The sequence below is a fragment of the Dermochelys coriacea genome, chromosome 3, assembly GCF_009764565.3.
Source record: "Dermochelys coriacea isolate rDerCor1 chromosome 3, rDerCor1.pri.v4, whole genome shotgun sequence".
NCBI lineage: Eukaryota > Metazoa > Chordata > Testudines > Dermochelyidae > Dermochelys > Dermochelys coriacea.
In genome coordinates this window covers 45,467,556-45,481,289 of record NC_050070.1, presented here as the reverse complement: position 1 = coordinate 45,481,289, position 13,734 = coordinate 45,467,556, and the positions used below count along the sequence as shown (strand labels likewise).

Here is a 13,734-nt window from a genome sequence, read left to right as displayed (position 1 = left end):
CTTTCAGTTAATCACCTAAATCACTCACATCAATATCGCGCATGTCATCATGTGTCAACATTGTCTCTAGTGCCCTGCATTGCTGATGTAGTTCTTCTTCAGGTATAGCGAGGAGTTTTGGAATATCATACAACAGCCCAAATATACTGCTGTGTTCCTTGAGCTGCATGAAACGTTCTTCAACTGGCTGTATTACATAATCTAGCACCTGATTAAAGAATTCAACTTTGAATTGTTGTTTGGGATCTCTTATGGGATTATCCCATGCCTCATAATCAAAATGTCTTCTTCTTCTTCTTCCGTGACTCTTGTATTCTTAAATGGGTGGGAAAATAGCTTCCGTGTGAAGTTCCTCTGCCAACTTCTGTGCACTCTTCAGAACATTTTGAAATCCTTCATCTGACCAGTAAGACTGTAGGTATGACTTTGCTTTATCCAGTTGTTCCATTGCTCCAGATATATCAAGGTCAACATCTTGGAGTCTCTTGCTTACAACATTTATTTCAAACAGTATGTCATGGCACAACACTAAGCCACACAGAAATTTGAAGTTATGTATGTTTCTGGTGATTCCATTTCCCTCTGCCACTGTTCTCCCATGAACAGTTCCTGTCATAGCATTATCCTCCATCATGGCAACTATGGCATCATCTATCTTCCCAATTTGGTGTTTGATAGCCTTTATCGCCTCCACTCGACTTTCCCATCATGTGGCACTCAGTGGTTTCAGTGTCAGAGGATGTTCCCAGATGTTGCTTTAAAATTTGCCATCGATGAGTTGATGCAGAGAAAAATACATAGATGCTTTGAATTACATTAAAAAATTCAGCAGCCTCAATAGAAGCTGATGCTGCATCACTGATCACCAAGTTCAATGAATGAGAACTGCATGGGACAAAAAAAGCTCGAGGATTTAACTCTCGGATCTGTGTCTGCACTCCTCTGTTCTTTCCTCTCATGTTGGCACCATTATCGTAGCCCTGACCTCTCATGTCAGCTATCGTAATTCCCGTATCTTCCAGCTTTTTAAGAAGCACATTTGTCATACCAGCTCCTGTATTATCATCAAAGTCAATAAATTCTAGAAAATGCTCTCTGACAGTCACCATTGGAGGGACATTTTCACTAGGTTCTGTTGTTGTTACAAAATGCACCATTCAAGTAATTTGTTCCGTATGGCTGATGTCAGGTGTGCAGTCCAGAATAACAGAGAAATATCTTGTTGACTTCAGATCTGCCACAATCTTCTGTTTGACTTTTGTTGCCAGTAACTGTATGATCTCATTTTGAATTGTTTTTCCAAGGTAGTGGTGTGTATACATTTCTTGGATGGTGACTCTTCTTAGATGCTCCTGGAGTACAGCATCAAATTCAGCCATCAGCTCCACAATTTTAAGGAAGTTTCCATTGTTTGGCACATACAGCTGAAGTGCCACGCAATGCTAGGTTTTGGGTAGCAAGCATTCTCACAATGGCAATGAGCCTTTTCAGAACATTTTGCCAATAAAGAGACTCTGATACAATCTTCTCTTGATGCTGATCATCTGTGGTGGCCTTTAACCTTAGTCTCATCTCAGGCTCTTTCCACCTATAGAATGCTCTCTGGTGATTTGCTGCCTTCTCATGGCATGCCAGATTTCTAGCCAGATTTTTCCAGTCCTTTGTTTCTGTAGAACCCAATGTGGCTGGAACATTAGACTGGAAGAGTTTGCAACAAAAACAGTATGCAGCATTCTGTGTTTTTGAGTACATAAGCCATGGACTCTCCACTTTGTCACCATTGGGGATTTCACGCCAGTAATGTGTTGGATGGAAATATCTATTTTCATTGTCTTTGGGGAACATGAAGTTTTTCACTTGCTATGACCCATGCAGTACAAGGAAGTCCCTCAGGTTACTATTCAAGTGGGTCCACAGTCCTGGATCATCTAGACTTAGGGAACTAAACTGAGCAGCAGCTGTTTCTTGCGCCTCCATCACGCTCTTTTCTGATCTACACTTTTCTTCAGGAATGTGCATGGTTACATCCATTTGAGATGGAGATACTGATCCTGCAGTAGCTGCCAGGTCACCTGCACTCTGACTAACTGGAAGATCAGGCATCTCATCACCACTCACATCCTTACTGGGGCCGGAAGGCTCACTGTGAACATTTGTGTCTGTGTATCTCAGAAGAGATCCTTCCTGCTTAGATGGAAAAGCTTCCTTTGCTTGCTTTCTTTTTCTGAATGCTGCCCCAGAGGGCGTTTTCTTCTTTCACTCATGACTGCTGTTCTGTGCCAGCTATAGTGGCTCTCAATAGTCAATTGAAGGGAACAAATGAGCAGGCTGGTAGCAGGGCCTGAGTGAGGGAAGATAGCAAAGTCTTAAGGGCCTGACTGGCTCCTGCTACTTCAGTTGACTGCCTGTTCTCCTCAAGTGGGTTCAGGGAAGCAGCAGGAAACAGGAAGTTCCCTGAGAAGCTGGTGTTAATCAGTCCAGGCTCCTGGGAGTGAGGGAGAGGTACAAAAGAGGCTCCTTCTCCTCTTTCTCCCTGCAGTTTCTGCTGCTTTCTGTTATTCCCTCCCACCTTTTCTCCTGCCTGCCTATTATGTCTCTTGTGCCCTCCTTCCTCCAGCACAGCACTCCAGGATCTCTGTGCATCTAGAGCAGAGAGAATACATATGCACCAGCAGCAGACACAATTTTCTATGCTCTGAGTCTTAGGGCCCCCCCACCACACACACACAGTGTCTGGCACCTGAGGCGGCTGCCTCAGTTCGCCTCATGGTAAGGTCAGCCCTGGTGATAATCTTTGGGTCTTGGCCAACCTAGTTTAGTTAAGAACATTCTGCCTACTTCAATTCTCTCTGTAGTTTCCATTGTCTATGGTATTCTTTGCTTCCTGTCTTAAATCACTTCTGCTTTCTACCTGAGAAGTGGCTACATTTCAGTTGTGGGTGAAAGCAGTCATGTAGGTTTATTGTGCATGAGATTATTTTGAGAGAAAAGCACTATATACATAGGATATTAAAATTATATTTCCTTACTCTTTTCTTTCAACCCCAGACCCTCAACCATAATCTATCAAAAGAGTGAATGAGTCCTTTAATCTCAATGCTATGTTACAAATCTCTTCCAGAAAAAAAAAAACAGAAAAGAGGCTGGATTTGACTGACCACCTGATCCTTTCTCAAGATCTTAATGCTCCATACATGTTAGCTATCCACAAAGGGTCAAAATGATCACTGGTATTACTCACTCACAGGTCCACATTTGAACCAAAAGATGAGTTATCCAAGCATGTGAAAAAAACATAAATCGTTCCAAATACCTCTAATCTTTAGACCCTCATAACAGGAAGGAGTGGACAAGACAGGTACCATACCTCTGTCAAGGCAGTTGGTCTCTGTATTTCCAAACATTTAAGCAAAGCAACTCAGACCATATGTGTTGTCCCTAAAGGAAAAGAATTCCACAGATAACATTTCATGTTCCTTCAGTGATTTAAATGGTAGGAAAGAACATGCAAGCAGAAGCACATATCATGTAAACTATTGAACAAAAATGTGTAGTTTAGGCAGTGTGCTGGCTGCAAACCAAATTGGAAAAGTTTTAAACATGACTTCACAGCCAAATGTCATTTCTAACCTCATATTTATGTCTTGTGTACTTGACTTAATCTCCTTCCTTTTTGTTTGACAAATCATGCTCCAGGATTTTAATTGCTCCATTTACATTCTGTGGGATCATAACTGATTTGCAGCTGAATCATTATTCTGAAAACTTTGCTGAATACGTAGGATTCATTTCAAATTCCAGTTACACTTGTAGACAGAGATTTTCAAAGACCCAAAGTAGAGTTATATGCCCAATAACCATAGACTTTCAAGGGGAGTTAGGTACTTCTAAAAGTTGTATGTAATGGGGTGTAGCTATACCTTCCTTGGAAAACCAATGGGACTTGTGCTTTTAAATCTTTTAGGGACTTCTGAAAACCCTATGTAGTTGTGTATTATGGGGAAGATTTTTAAAGTATCCAACTCCTTTCTGTGCCTTTGAAAATCTTCCCCATAAAACACAACTCACATAAAGGTGATTTTCAGACTTACCAGAAAGATTTAGAAACACAAGTGACACTGGTTTTCCAAAGAAGGTCTACCACACACCCCATTACACATGATTTTCAGAAATAGTGGACATTACTTAAATGATTTAGTGCTTTATCATCTTAAAATTAGCATGGGTGTTTGTCACCATGAGAAAGAGAAGCAAATATTGGACAATATTTCCTGTTCAGGTGCCCAGTCTGTGTCCCTGACAATTAGTGAAAACTTCTTCAGCTTTCCTGTATTCTTAGACTATAACTTTTCATCAGTTTACTTTGTTTGTCTAGTGGGCTGGATGAAGCAAAAACTAACTTATTGTATCTGGACTATATCATCAGGTTCCAATTGGTAAATATTGCAAACAACAGTTATGGTGCCTACATTGGCTGTTACACTATTAAGATAAACAAAGATTGCTAAGAAGTGTTTAAAAATTAAAAGTAGAATTTAAATACAACAAGCTATGTTTAATTGCCACAACTATATCAGTGATTCTGATATATATTCGCACTTCAAGGGGCATTCATTCATTCTATATTTTGCCTAGAATAATTTTGTTAACCTCGAACCTCTTTGGACAAAAACTGAATCAGTCACACTAGTCCCACCTTTTCTGCAGTGCACATCCATTCAGCCTTCATAAATCACCATTTCTGTCCAAGTAAGCCAACTTGCTTTCTTTCCACTAACATCCAGAGGAAAGGATCTATCAGCGCTTTACATTAGGAAAGTGCAAGCTAGGGGAGAGGGAGATAAGATTAGTAGATACATGACCTGCCAGGAAACTAGGTTGGAAGCGTACTAAAGAGTCTCCTCAATAAAACATACTCTACTGATATTGTAATTCACATTGCAATGGCAATACATTGCAGAGCATGCTATCTGGTATTTAGGCTGCACAAACAAACACCTAACTAAAATTACGCTAACAAGACCATTTACAAACAAGAACCCCTGTGCCTTGCTGGGAAAGACCATGTAGCATTCGCCCTTGTACTATCATTGCGAACAGTCTTCTACAATGAAAGTAATAAAGTGAGGAAAACCCTAAATAAATCTTTCTAATCAGGTGCCTTTGAATGGAACTTTGAATTAAAGAATGGAGGAATCCCTTTTTCATGTACAGACTGATATTACAGAGAGGCCTACAAATGTTTTTTGAAATAGCTATTGAGACAGCTATTTACCTTCGCAGCTTACAGAAGGAAAACAGATAGGAACTTCGGCCTTCACGATTGTGTAACAGTGCTAGAGCTCAAAACCAAACATGCTTTTTCCAGCTTCACTGTAGGCAGTGAAACAGCAGCAAAATTTGAACTCCAGGTCATAAAAGAAACACATATGAATAGTTGAAGAATTTATGTTTTTAAAGCTGCAGCATAGGATTATTATTTGTATTTTTAAAATTCCCAGTTTTAAGACAATTATTTTTAGAGAGTCAGAATCAGTATACCTTTCCATTTGACAAAACGTTCATTAAATACATTGGAAACATATAGTGCAACAATCTGTTTCTATTGGCACAGCCATGTTATCTATCTTTTCAGACATATTTTTGTTGGCATTTTCAGTCATATTTGGCTTAATAGTTCATAAAAAAAGTTAATTGCTAAATAGTGATTTTCTGGGACTCCAGAATCAAAAGTAGTTAAAGCTCCTCAGAGTTAAGAAGAACAGACAGAGTGGAAATGCAATTCAGCATTTTACACAGTGAACTGTGGAGAAATGAGATGCAATTATCTCCCCCTACACACAGTAACATAAGAAACATGTCAGTTTAGATTTAAAGTCGGCAGCCATTCAAAATACTGACAGACTTTTGAAAATTATGGAAATTCATCATCTCATTTTCCCTGTATAATGTTTTTGTACAGGGGTTTTACATGTGCTCCAAGATTTTCTCATTCCCAGTGTTCGTCTTTCATTTCCATCATTATTAATGATAGGAGTATTATGTTAGTGCAAGTGGCCCTAACAGAGCGAGGAACCCTCCCCTCCCCTGTATTCTAGGCATTCAGTGACATGTAGTAAAAGGCAATCCCTGCCTCAATGATTTTACAATCTGTAATAATAGATCAAACAAAAGGTAGAAGAACGGAAATATTGTTATTCCCATTTTACAGATGGGGAACTAACACACAGAGATATTAAGTGACTTGCCCAAGGTCACAAAGGAAGCTTACAGCAGAGGTAGGATTTGAACCCAAAAGATCCTGAGGCCCATGCCATTGCCATAATCACTAGGCCACTCTTTTTCTCAGTTTTCTTTCCATGATAATTCTGTTGGGAGCTCAGCATGATCTCCTTGCACAGTCCAAGACCATATATGCACACAAGGCTTGACTCAGCCCCTCCATACTGATGGTAGTTACCAGAAATAATACAAAGAGATTGGGGTTACATGTGAACCAGTGTCCATCAGTCCTGGAAACACTCTGGTCAATATCTAATCCATAAAACAGATCATAAGCCTGTCCTGTCAACTCAGGCCCTCTAAGCATTGGTGTGCGTTCCACATTTGGGGGATGGTAGGGGGGGGAATTGTCACACAGTAGTTGCCTAGCAAGTCCTGGGGTAGTGGCTGCAGCCTGCTCCTACCCACTGGTAGCAATGTATATGAGTTCTGTGGGACGAAGCCTTCTAAACAGCCAGATAATGGGAAAGTGTGAAAGTATGAGCAACTATAAAATGAAGGGGAGGGGGAAATAGCACACATGGTGGGGCGGGTCCTGATTCACCCCTCTGTTACTCCAGTTTTACACTGGTGTAACTCCATTAATTTGGCTAGGTTTCACTAAAGTATTGTGTGCAAATAAATTTTTTAAGATTGCCTGCGTGTGGTCACAACACTTAAATAAGGCAAGCTGTCACCTGTAAGTCAATGGGTGTTTTGCCATTTAATTCAATGGGGCAAGGCTTGGTGTAATACACAAGGACTTAGATGCAGAACTCCTGCTAGTGTTGTTAATGGAAGTTCGGTTCCTGAGCCTCTATACACTGGAAATGTACCCCTCAAGTTAGACAGCTCTGTCCTGTGGAGTGATGCAGCTAAAACTGTGTGAAGAACCAAGGGTTGAGAAGTGGGGTAATGGCCGTGGCACAGGTGTACTGCAGGGAAGTACTAACCTCCACGTGGAAAGTATTATCAGGATACTCCACTAAAAGGGTGGGAGAAAGAAAGCCACAATGGCTCTGTAAAAAACTTGCCCTTATCCAGAGGGTAGCCTTTTAGTCCATCTGTAAGAATCACCAAAAGGGTATTGTAACCAACTTCCCCTCCCCTTGCAGGTCACCTGAAAGATGTCATGCAGACTGAAAGCCAGCTTTGATAACACTCATATACATTGAAATATATATTTGTATTAAAGGAAACAATGCATCTTAGTGCACAGGGCAATGACTGGAGCATCAGGAGACCATGTTCAGTTCCTGCTGGGTGACCTTGGCTAAGTTATTTCTCTCTCCAGGCCTCAGATTTTCTTGCTTTGGAATCTACAGACAAAAATATTGAAGTGCTATTATTATTAAAGTATCCAGCATTCAAATGGACTGCGGGAGGGAGGCTTTAGGGTTGCTGTGCCCAAGAAAGCTGGAGTCAGCTCCCTAGTCCATTAGAACAGACACCCCTGTTTTCTGACTTTAAGAAAATCTTAATCCTTCATTTAGAAAGCTTCTCAGTGCCATCATGACTGCTCAGTGTTGTCTGCACCTTTTGCATGAGTGGTATGCATTGTAATTATCTGAGTGCCAGTTGAAGTATGCTTGGGTGAAATAATAATTAACTGGCATCTCTGGGACTCTCATAAAAGCAAGATGTATATCTCAGCAAGACAGGCTCTCTGAGAGCAAACGTTTTAAATAAATAACTCGCCTCTGCAGGCTGTTTCATGATAAAAGGGACGTGTTGTATTTGTACAGCTATATCTTCTCCAGCAGGCTGGCTGGACAGCTGCTCTCACTATCTGCCTCTGCATTTGGAACTTTATCTTTATTCAGCTTTGATGCTCGCTTATCAGGGACAAGTGTCTTTTCTTTGCACACAAACAAATGTAAGCCAGGCAATGTGAATTTTACCCTAGGGAGAATGTGACATTCATGTTTGGTGTATAAACATCCAATTCCCAATCATTTACTGCTGCCTTTCTGGACTCCCAGGCCCACTCCCATCTCTAAGCTACCCTTGTACATGTCTCAGGTGTACCCTGGCCCTAATCTTGCTAGGTCTGATCAGAACCATGTCTTCCACCAGCTGCTTTCTGCAGTATGATGGCTGCCATTTCACTCACATGGTATAAAAAAGATTATTTCTGCTACTGTACCAGCCCTGCTGGTGGTAGTCTGCCAGTGTGGCTACAGCAATGTGCTAACATGGCTTTCTGGGACACACACAACACTTCCTTTCACTGATGCTCCAAAGGCGATCTGAGGGGCAAAGGGCAGACACTGTGCTGTGCAGCAGCAGGACAGACAAAGGATTCGAAAGAAATGACAGGTCATAAAATTACATAGCTAGTTAGATGCAATATCATTTATGATTACAGGCCAAGCCACAAAACAGAAAGTTCCTGAATTTTTTAACAAAAATTCCCATTGTCAGGGTCTCTGGTTCATGTGGCGTTAAATGAAAAAAGAAGAAACATCCCTGCATCCAGTCTCAGGGTCTGTACCACACATTTTGTGGAAGTATCTGCCCCAGAGTCCTTACAAAGAAATATTACTCGATAAAACAAGCAATAAGTAGCTTACCCAATACTTCTTGAAATGATATCTCTTCCCACAGTCAGGCAGGCTCCTTCCAAATTTCTGCCTGGTCTGTGAGAAAGGTGATCTTTATATACACATTCCTACTTCCCAGCAGGTCTTGCCAAAACCCAGGACAATAAATATGGCTGTCAGGATGCCATATCTCAGCCTAACTGGCTCTCTTGGGTTTCAGCTTAGGGGTACCAGGTGTCAGTTTTTGACTGGAAAGTCTGGTTGAAAAGGGGACCTGACAGTGTCCAGTCACTACTACTGACCAGACACCAAAAGTTGGTCCTCAATCAGCTTCCATTCCATTCCAGGAGGATGGGAAGAGCAGCTGCTGCTGGAGCTGGAGGATCATGCAGGAACTGCCCGGTGGAGAGAGGTACTGGCTGCCAGGGGAAGGGATCCTGAAGCGTGTGGCGTTCGAGGAGCAGGGCCAGTGGCTGGGTTCACTGTCCGGGCCCCGCTCTCAGCCTCTTTTGTGCCCTGCCCCCAGCCTGCCCCAGTCACCCCTCCACCCCTGGAGCATGGCTCTCCCTCCCTGGTCCTGTCCCAGTCATCCCCCCCATCACCAGAGCTAAGCTGTCCCTCCCCAGTCCTGTCCCCATCACTCCTTTGTGCTACCCCCAGAGCACAACTCTCGCTTCCCCATTCTGCCCCTGTCACTCCTCAACCCCTGGAGCATCGCTCTCCCTTCCTTGTCCTGCCCAAGTCACCCCTCCATCGTCCTGCTGGTCACTCCTCAACCCCTGGAGTGCAGCTCCCCCTCCACCCTCAAAGCATGGCTCGCCCTTCCCCATCCTGCCCCCGTCACTCTTCCACTCTCAGACCATGGCTCCCCCTCCCCCAACCTGACTCCGTCACCCCTCCACCCTCAGACCATGGCTCCCCCTCCTTTGTCCTGCCTCCATCACCCTTCCTCTCCTGGAGTGTGGCTCTCCCTACCCGGTCCTGCCCCTCATCACCCCGTTACCCTTGGAACCTGGTTCTCCCATCCCCATCCTGCGCCCATCACACCACCGCCTCTGGAGCATGGCTCTTCCACCCTCATCACCCCTCCACTCCTGGAACGTGGCTCTCCCTTCCCCTCCTGTCCCTGTCACCCCTCCACCCCCAGAGCATGGCTCTCCCTCCCCCGTCCCACTCCTGTCACTCCTCCACTCCTGGAGCCTGGTTCTCCCACCCCCATCCTATGCCCATCATCCCTCCACCCCTGGAGCATGACTCTCATTCCTGGAGTGTGGCTCTCCCTCAAACGACCTGCCCCAGTCACCCCACCACCCCTAAAGCCCTGCTCAGCTGGCGGGGGGAGGGAGGTGGAGAGAGCAGTGAATAATGGGGGTGGGTACAGAAGTGGAGAAGAGACTGGGCCTCAAGGGAAGAGACGGAGCAGGGGCGGGATCTTGGGGTAAGAAGCAGAGTAGGGGGTGGGGAAGATTCCAAAGCTCAGTGTCCAGTTTTGCAAATTAGAAAGTTGGCCAGCCCATCTCAGCTCTGCTGGTAGACATAATAGTCTAGTCTCCTGTAGGCTGTACTACTTTGCTTTAATTTCAGTTGGGTTTAGTGTGTAGGTGCTGAGGGCCTCTGTTGCACAGGAGATCAGACTAGATGATCTGGTGATCTCTTCTGGCCTTAAATTCCATGATAATGGGAGAGAGGTCAGCTGAAAGCTACTAATAACCAGACTTGTTTTTCCCAAATGAGGGAAGAGGGGAGTTTCAGCCCACCCTCTTCAAGGAACTCTGCTCTTGGACCCTGAAGAAGGGGTTGGCAGGAAGGGCTTCTTTATAAATTGCAGTCTGCTTTTCCAAGACAACTCCCTTCCCCTGTTTGGTAGTGCTTACCCTCCGTGTGATACAGGTATTACTACAGCCAGACCTGGAACAAGAGGGTTCCACGTACAAGCCTCAAAGAGCATATATAACCCAACACGTTTACTATCCATTTAAATACGGCTTTCACCATTAGTATCTGAGAAATGCACAGTCATTAATTAATTCACCTTCATAATACCCCTGTGAAGTAAGGAAGTATTACCTCCATTTCACAGATTGGGAACTGAGACACACGGATTAAGTGATTTACCCAGGGTCTTACAGGGAGTCTGCATCTGAGTGAAGAATTGAACCAAGGAATCCTGAGCATCAATCCTGAGCAGTAGACCACCCGCCTTCCAGGGAGCCCATTACACTCAAAGCAAACTAGGCATTTTCGAGACACATAATCAGAGCTTAATTTGTGCCACGCTTGCTGGTGCCGAGCCCCAGCACCTCTTTTCATGCTGGGGCACAGCCCCAGCACCTCTTCTGTCAGTGGTGTTTAGTAATGCATGCAATCTACACCTCCATGCAAAGCGTGACCTCGCACCGACTGTGCATAGGAGGTCACACTCTGTGGAGGATGCCATTTTGAGCCCTGGCACCTCTTTCTTTACAAAGTAAAGAACTTTACAAAGTAAGAACTACATGTAATGAGAGAGATCCCTGAACCAAGTTGCTTACAATCAATGTAGATAATAAGAGAGAGTGGGAGAGAGGAGTTAAAGACAAACACCTCATTGGAAGTGATGGGTGAATGCACCTTTCACTTAAAATAGTTTTGAGGCAGTTAAGGGGCCAGACCTAAAATAAAGCCTAATAGACCCCACCCAGGAGTTTTGGATTGGGTAGGCGGAGGAGTTTGTTGTCTGATCCCTGGTCTACACTACAAGTTTAGGTCAAATTTAGCAGTATTAGATCGATTTAACCCTGCACCTGTCCACACGACCAAGCCTGTTTTGTCGACTTAAAGGGCTCTTAAAATCGATTTCTGTACTCCTCCACGGCAAGGGGAGTAGTGCTAAAATCAACCTTGCTGGGTCGAATTTGGGGTAGTGTGGATGTAATTCGATGGTATTAGCCTCTGGGAGCTATTCCAGAGTGCTCCATTGTGACCGCTCTGGACAGCACTCTCAACTCAGATGCACTGACCAGGTAAACAGAAAATGACCTGGGAACTTTTGAATTTAATTTCCTGTTTGGCCAGCATGGCGAGTTGATCAGCACAGGTAACCATGCAGAGCTCATCAGCACAGGTGACCAGGGAGTCACAGAATTGCAAAAGAGCTCCAGCATGGACCGAATGGGAGCTACTGGATCTGATCGCTGTATGGGGAGAAGAATCCGTGCAGGCAGAACTCCGTTCCAAAAGATGAAATGCCAAAATCTCTGCCAAAATCTCCAAGGGCATGATAGACAGAGGCTACAACAGGGACACACAGCAGTGCTGCATGAAAGTTAAGGAGTGGAGGCAAGCCTACCAAAAAACAAAGAATGCAAACAGTCGCTCCGCGTCAGAGCCCCATACATGCCACTTCTATGATGAGCTGCATGCAATTCTAGGGGGAGCCCCTACCACTTCCCCACCACTGTCCATGGACACCTGCAAGGGGGGAGTCTCACGCAACAGGGATGAGGATTTTGTGGATGAAGAAGATGAGGAGGAGGAGGAGGAGGAGGAGGAGGTGGTTGAGGATAGCACACAGCAGGCAAGCGGGGGATCCCTTCTCCCTGGCAGCATGGAACTGTTCATCACCCTGGAGCCAATACCCTCCCAACCCTCCCAAGGCGGGCTCCCGGAGAAGCCGGAGAAGGCACCTCCTGTGAGTGTACCTTTGTAAATATAAAACAGGGTTTAAAAGCAAGTGTGTTTAATGATTAATTTGCCTTGAAGACTTGGGATGCATTCGCGGCCAGTATAGCTACTGGCAAATCTGTTAACGTGTCTGGGGATGGTGTGGAAATCCTCCAGGGCCATCTCCATGAAGATCTCCTGGAGGTACTCTCTGTGTTAGCCTCAGGAAAGTGATATCATTCATGGTCACCTGGTTCAAATACAGGAAATTTGTTTAAGGGGACATTCAGAGGTGCCTATTCCTGCTGGGCTGTTTGCCTTTGGCTGAAAAGAAATCCTCCCCGCTGTCAGCCACATGGTGGGGGGAGGTCTGTTCATTCTGAGCTGTTCATGTTTGGCTGGCAAGGATCTTCCCTGATACTAGCCACGCAGTGGGGGAGGGGGTGAAGCGATCATCCCAGAGAATTGGGGGGGGGAGGGGAGTTGGGTTGTGCTGCACATTCACCCTAAAACCACAGTCCTTCCTTTTAAATGGCCAACCCAACGGGCTTTGCTTGGTATGGGAAAGGAGGGCGCTACTGTTTGAAACCATTCCCACATGTTATGAAGGTTGAAGACGTCGAAACCCTTTGCCTTACCATGGCTGCCTTCAAGCCGAATTCTGTTGCCCAGCCAAGTGTGCGTGATGTCTCACACCAAACCGGCAGGCACTCAATAGAAGAGGCAAAATGCAACCTCTACATAGCACATGTGCTATGTAATGTGAATCGCTTGATTCAGTGTGAAATAGTCTTTCCTTTGTTCTCTAAAATGTATCTTTTTAAATACTACGCTCCCTTTTTTTCCTTCCACAGCTGAAAATGTTTCTATGCTCCCCCTATCATCTCTGTCCCAGAGGCTAGCGCAGATTAGAAGGCAAAAATACGCACTCACGATGAAATGTTCTCAGAGAACATGCAATCCTCCCACACGGAAAGAGCTCAGCAGAATGCATGGAGGCAAACAATGGCAGAGTCCAGGAAAGATTAAATGAATGCGATGAGAGGAGGCAGGAGCGCGATGAAAGGAAGCAGGCTGCAATACTGAATCTAATAGGGGAGCAAACTGACATGCTCAGGCGTCTGGTAGAGTTGCAGGAAAGGCAGCAGGAGCACAGACCGCCATTGCAGCTCCTGTATAACCACCTGCCCTCCTCCCCAAGTTCCGTATCCTCCTCACCCAGACACCCAAGAATTCGGGGGCTGGGGGAGGGGGAGGGAAGGCTATGGGCACCCAGCCACTCCACCCC

The 13,734-nt window shown here is 44.8% G+C and overlaps 1 long non-coding RNA gene across 1 annotated transcript; it reads right to left on the bottom strand.

Annotated features, from left to right (window-relative positions):
• Nucleotides 1–2,714: 2,714 nt before the first annotated feature.
• Nucleotides 2,715–9,287, bottom strand: LOC119853719. The gene is made up of 3 exons (XR_005292185.2): nt 8,835–9,287; nt 4,697–4,825; nt 2,715–3,438 (listed from the first exon to the last, which is right to left on the bottom strand). It is a non-coding gene; the product is annotated as an uncharacterized LOC119853719 (long non-coding RNA).
• Nucleotides 9,288–13,734: the final 4,447 nt, after the last annotated feature.